Here is a 6,826-nt window from a genome sequence, read left to right on the forward strand (position 1 = left end):
TCGGGGGTGCGGGGTGGGTGGGGTCTCTGCTACCTCGGGGGAAAGGGTGCCCTATGGGGCATAGGTCTCTGGGTGACGCCCTGACAACGGTGCTCCTGGATACCTGTGCGTCTCACCCCCTACGACCCCCGCCCCCCCGCGGGGAGGGGGCTTCCCTGGTCCGTCCTCCCTACCCCGTCCACTTTCCTAAATCCCTTAAAAACCCTGGCTTGTGCTGTACATCGCTCCCCCAACACCTAGCCCCGCAGACCTGGAACCCGGGGCCCCCCACCCTGCTGCTGAGAGGCCCAAGGGGCTGGGAATCGGGAGGGGACACGAAAGCCCCCGACGGCGGGACGGCACAGGACCGAGGCACCTTGGTTCTCAGGATCACCGTTTATCATAGTTTCAATAGACCTTAATTTCTCTGAGTTTTACTTTTCATTACCTGACCACAGGCCCCGGAATAACTCCGGGGGGGTGGCGCCTTGCCTGTGCAGCCCCCTAAACTGCACATTTCTCCAGCCCAGCTTGCACCTCTTCCTCGGCATTTGTTTTTTAGGTGTGTATGTGTGTTTCCTGCCTCCACGGTCCTCGGAGTTTTGCATCAGCCCGTGGCGTGGGACAGTCGTGCAGTCGGGCCACCGGCCCCCCTGTGAAGGTCCGGGGAGCCCTCCGCGGGGGCTGACGGCACCCAGAGTGGCATCTGGGTGCANTCCACGCGTGCCCCTCCGGGCAGAATCCGTGTCCTTGCGAGCCTGCTACTTTCCCCTAGGAGGTTTTGCACACACAGGCGGGGCACGGGGACACGGCGGCGATCCGCCACCCTCCAGGCTTGCAGACCGCTGCGGGTTTCAGCTCAGGGGGCGTGGGGTCCCGGCTAGCGGGAGCTCGGCTCCCGGCCCTGACCTGGGTGAGGGGCCGGGCGGGGTCCAGCTCTGAGCGCAGCAGGCAGCCGGAGCCCCGCAGGGAGCCCGCCGCCGCTGCTCACTTTCCCGCCTGTGCGTCCGGGCGCCCTGGGCTTCTGTGTCCTGCGGGGTCCCCCAAAGACTTAAATTCTCCCTCATCACCTCCCGCACCTGGTGAGGGCGGGCCACCCCCGCTAGGCTCCTGATACCTAAGTGCACAGAAAGCGGAACACCCGGGGTTCAACGAGGAATTCACACTTGAAAATAAAGCAAGGTAGCATCCTTCTGAGTAACCCTAATGTACAGTTACCCTAATGTACTTGGGGACAAAATTGCTTCACTGCAAAACCGTCTATGAACAACCCACTGCGACCGAATTCCAGGAGGGCACGAGCTCAGAGTTCACTGGTGGAGCCGAGGATCCTCCGAACTTTCCCCCTCGTTCTGCTAAAGGCTCCAGCCTCCACCAGCCTCCCCGCCACCAACCTGGAGATCAGCCACTCGCCCCTTCAGAAAAGGCTGTTGATACACAAATTTCTCTGTGTTTTACAGACAGGACAGCTCCAAGTACCTGGGGGGACTCTGTGGTCCTGGACACAATGAAGGCAAGATGGAACCTTCCAGACTAGGCAGTGCCTTGTTTTAATTGAGTAAAGGGAAGTTTAGGGGTTAGAGGGCGTAAGGAACTCACGACCACCAGTTGGGAACTCTTCTCCCCTCACTGGACGCAGGCATGGGATAGTTCCCGGGGGGGCCTTGTGATGGGCACACTTGAACCCCTGGGCGCTGAGTAGTCTCAGGAAGGGAAGACCACACTGTGGCTCAGACCCCCTCACCCAGACCAGCTGAGCTGTTGGACAGAAAAGAGCAGAGAAAGAGCTTGCGCAATAATGCCTAGTGGAGGCGGGATGGAGAATTCTTTAGCGAGGTGGATACTCCACGGCAGATGGAGTGGTTTTCTCCATGACCTTCCCTTCGCTCTGTCAGCCAAGGTCATCTAACCCTTACCCCTGCTCCCCGAGGCTGCTGAGCAGCCAGGAGCGACTCTGCTTGGAAGATCCTGTGCCAGCCAGCCAGACTGAAACCTTTAAACCGCGCTATACCCACCCCCTCCCCAGTGAGAGGATCGGAGAACAAGCTGTGGCAAGCTGGGAGCCATCCGAAGGTCTTAATTAGACACAAAGTGTCGTCATTTGCTCCTTTAACAATCCCATGTCTGAGAGAGTGAAGTGAGGCACCAAATAAAACAGGGAAATAAACCCTTACCTCACCGTCCATCCAAAAAACAAAAGAGAGGTTGATTTTTTTGCTAATGTTTGTCCCTCACGCAGGAACACACACGAACGGGAACGCAGACACCAATGCCCACACAATGCCACACGGGTGGGTTGAAAACCCAGTTCAGAAGTGGCACGTGGGGGTTTACGGCACCTCCATTCATAATCCCCAAAAAGAGGTCGCAGCCACGATGGGCTCCGGCGGCTGAATGGATAAAGACGCTGTGGTCCGTGCAACGGGAGACCATTCAGCACGAAAAAGAAGTGAGGCCCCAAGCCACAAAAGGACACGGAGACGTATGTGCGTATTAGTAAGTGAAAGAAGCCAATCTGAGAAGGCTACACCCCGTATGATTCCGAGTCCGCGGGGTGCCAAGGGCAGGCGGCCGGGGCGGGGGTGGGGGGGGACGGGAAGCAGGGGAAGCGCAGGAGTTATGTAGGGCGGTTAGCTTCTCTGTACGATGCTACAGCGGTGGACACGTGACATTACACATGTGTCCAAAGTCACGGAATATGCACAACCCCAAGAGGGAACCCCAAGGTAAGCTATGGACTCGGTGACAATGACGCGTCCGTGCGAGTTTGTCCTTAGCAAAACCGCACCACTCTGGTGAGTGGCGTTGATAATCCGGGACGCTATGCACGTGTGGGGCTTTGCGTAGGACAGCCCACTACGTCCCTCTCAGTTTTGCTGTGGACCCAAAACCGCTTTAAAAATAATAAAGTCCCTTTAAAAACATCGGTATGTCAGGGCGCCTGGGGGGCTCGGTCAGTTAAGCGTCTGACTTTGGCTCAGGTCCTGATCTCGGGGTTCGTGAGATCAAACCCAGCGTCGGGCTCCGTGCTGACAGCTCAGAGCCTGGAGCCTGCTCGGACTCTGTGTGTGTGTGTCTCTCTCTCTGCCCCTCCCTCTCTATGTCTTTCTCTCTCTCTCAAAAATAAACATTAAAATAGGTTTTTAAAAAATCATTATGTCTCCACCAGGGTCACATGCTCTTCCCCCATCAAGTGGACTTGCATGTCTCAGTATGAGGCTGTGACGACATTCCTATGTGGCCACAGCCTGGCTCTGGGTGAGCAGACACAAAGTGTGCAGCTGAGGTCTCAGAGAGTCTCGCAGCAAGTTAGGAAGTTTCCATCTCCCTTGGCCAAGCTCTGCTACCCCGCTTTCTGCAGACCTTCCCTTTCCTCAGGACACGTCCCTGAACCTGGGACCAGGCTCTTCAAACTGCCGGTCGGTGCTCCTCATCAAGCCCGGCGACTGCTTTCAGAGCATTTCACACTCCTTGTCAACCTCCTCACCCAGTATCCAGACAAATTATCTGTGCTTGAAAAGTATTACTTTAGGGGCACCTGGGGAGGGCTCAGTGAGTTAAGCGTCTGACTTCGGCTCAGGTCATGATCTCACAGAGCGTAGGGCTCTGTGCTGACCGCTCAGAGCCCGGAACCTGCCTCGGATTCTGTGTCTCCCTCTCACTCTCTGCCCCTCCCCCACTCATGCTCCCCCCCTTTCTGTCTGTCTCCCTCTCTCAAAAATAAAAATAAACATTAAAAAAGAATTTTTTAGGTATTGCTTTATGACTTCAAAATATTTGTGCCTTTTAAAAACCAGATATTCTGTAATTAGTTAATGGTATTGTTAATTTCCTGGCTTGGGTGTTTTACTATGTCACAGGAGATGTCACCAATAAAGGAAGCTGGGTGAAGGGTGTACGGGACTCTGTGAACTATTTTGTAACTCCTTGTATTTCAAAATAAAGGTTTTTTAAAAATGTAAAATCAGTGATAGTTCAGTTTCCTCAATTTCTGAAAAAAAAAAAAAACAAAAAATGCCCAGATTGTGCAGCCGCAGGCACCGAGGGAGAAGAGAACGGGCGGAAAGGGAGTTCAAGCGCTCAGCAGCGATTTGCATGTGCTCCTAACATCTTTGCTTCTTGCAAATGACGCACACGTGCAAACAGAAATTTGCAAGAATCCTGTGCCCTGGAAAAAAAGGAATCAAGCCTAAGCTGTGCTTTCATTTAGGGGGAAACAATTCTCTTTCTGGGCCCTGAGTACATCCTTGGGAGAATCTCTCTGGGTTTGTAGTCTCTGTCACCAATGGGCATGTTTCAAACAAAAGACGGAAAGGACAGTCACGCAGAGTTCGGCCGCGGGCTCCCGAGAAGTCCGCCCCGATCCTGTCTTTCCCTGAGGGAAAAGGAGCACACAGACGGGTGAGTACTGGAGAAGCCCGCTGCCCCGTCTTCGCTGGCCTTCATTAGCTACTCACAGCAGTGACGGTGCGTCGGATGCTGCAAGAGCAGTCCGCCCCGGGGTCCCAACGATCTTGGGTCCAGCCAGGCAAGAGAAGTGGGTGGGCACCTAACTGTCCTCATGGTGCTCTGTGCCCAGCCTCACGCTCAGCGTTGCAGAGAAAAGGCTCCCAGGCCCAAGAGCCTGTACCTTAAGACCAGAGGGGAGAAATAACATGTAGGAGAACAGAAGCAGGGAACGAAGAGAGCAGCGGCAGGTACAAGCGGGCTGCGGATAGGTCCGTACTAGGTGAGAAAAGTCTGCACATAACGGGGACAGATCCGCTGGCAACGTCACGTTCATCTCGGGGTTCTGTGGTTTTTCTCCAAGTTCAAGAGGACACGTGAAATGAAGTCAACAGCTCCCACTTCTTGCTACATGAACAAGAATCCACGACTGCCCCTGTTCTGGGGTGTGTAAGGACAAGTAAGAAGCAGTCCTCGTCAGAACTATGATTTCACTTCTGAAGGTCCCAGTGCCCACACAGCGTGTGTGCACACGCGCACACTCACTCACTCCTACCTTTTTTCCCTTACAGCTACTGGCCCCGAGGTTCAAACTGTGAAACCACGTGCCTGTGATCAGACGGCTAATGAGCCGAGGAATAAAAAAACATGATCTTCAACTAGCCTGGTATTCTTGTAAGTTTCTCCCAATTCAATCACCTTCCAAGTGCGACGCACGATTTCCTTCCCAATAACAATGCCGCTGACGAAATCGTGAACCCGAGTGGTTTTGATGACGGTCTCAAAATGCCTTAGTGTTTGGCTGTAATGTGGAAAAAGATGAAGAATCATCTAACGATGCCAGCTTCTCCCCGCCGAGATCCACACACTTTGTATTTCCACAGGCACAGCTGGAGGACCTTCCCCCTTTCCATGTGGGAAAGGCTCACGGCCGCTAGCACAGGAGAGTAACTTCAGAAAGAAATGACAGTTTTGTGAAATAAAACTGCGTCAGCCTTAAAAAATAAAAATAAAAAAGAGGCGGAGGAGACCTTGGGGTGCTCTGTACTTCTCAAAGGTTTTAAGAGGTCCCAATGTATTAGTAAAGGGAAAGAAAGAAGAAATACCCCTACATCTACATTATTCAAATTATTGGAGAAACCCCAAATTTCTATGGTTAATAATACAGTTTTTAAATGTTTATTTATTTTTGAGAGAGAAAGAGAGCACGAGCAGAGGAGGGACAGAGAGAGAGGGAGAGAGAGAATCCCAAGCAGATCCCACACTCTCAGCACAGACCCCGATGCGGGGCTCGAACCCACGAACCGTGAGATCACGACCTGAGCCAAAGTCAGACACTCAACCAGCTGAGCCACCGGGGCGCCCCGTTAATAATATAGTTTTACAGAATGGCTGCTTCACCCGGGTTGTCAATAGCATGACATGTGCATGAACTCTAGGGTGGTGCTCCCGTAGGAGCTGCGATCATAGCTTAAGATCTCCTGGCGGTAAAAAGAAACAGGTGAAACCAGTATCAGTAAAAATATTAGTAAAAAACACTGCCGTTTCATCATGTTATAACAAGTTGAGCTATTTTACGTTCGTGTATTAGCCTACACCTTCGACCACCCTTCCAGACAGCTGGAGTAAGAGCCATCCAAGGAGAGGAAAGAGGAACAAGGCTCGAGGAGCAAGAGGGAGCCTGAGTGGGACAGAGCCGGGCGGGAGGAGCTGGGGCCGCAGAAGGAGGCGGCAGGATGCCACGCCAAGTAGCACCTCGTAGACCCACCGGGCAATGGCTCCTCTTCTGAGAAAGACCGGACGCCACCGAAGGGCAGTAAGACGAAGCGACGCCCCGGATACCCCGCTAGGGCAGGGAGGCCACATCCCTGAATCCGTTCGTGTTCGCGGATGTGTCTACCCTGAGTGTCGGGAGCAGAGATGCGTCCGCGGGGAGCCTGCAGGAAACACGGGAAATTTGTCTAAAGAGTGGCCTCTGGCTGTTGTGTTAAGGACAGGTTGCAGCAGGCAGGCAATGATCTGGGGGCCCCGAAATAATCATAAGGTTCAGAATCCCTGGACTGGATTTATAGGAAAGAGGGGATGAATGAGAGCTTAGAAGACAGGCCCCTGCATGGAGGTAGGTTTCAAACAACTTGGCTTTCAACGTCTCTTCCCTCCCTCCCCCAGATAGTGTTTATCCTTGCAAAGCTGGGAGAGGAGGGCAGACCAGAAAGCTTCATTCTGGAAAATTCCTCTCAAAGCTTGAAAACAAGAGGTAGTGAGCGGTGGGGAGGGGAGGGGAGCAGAAAAAGAGCGGGGTGTTGGGACCCTTCCCTGAGTTACATGTCGCAGGAAGGGACCCTCATATCACGAGGAAAATTATCATCTGCAGTGAGAATAAATTACTGGAGAATTCACC

This window comes from Crocuta crocuta, unplaced genomic scaffold (assembly GCF_008692635.1).
Source record: "Crocuta crocuta isolate KB4526 unplaced genomic scaffold, BGI_CrCroc_1.0 scaffold32, whole genome shotgun sequence".
Lineage (NCBI taxonomy): Eukaryota > Metazoa > Chordata > Mammalia > Carnivora > Hyaenidae > Crocuta > Crocuta crocuta.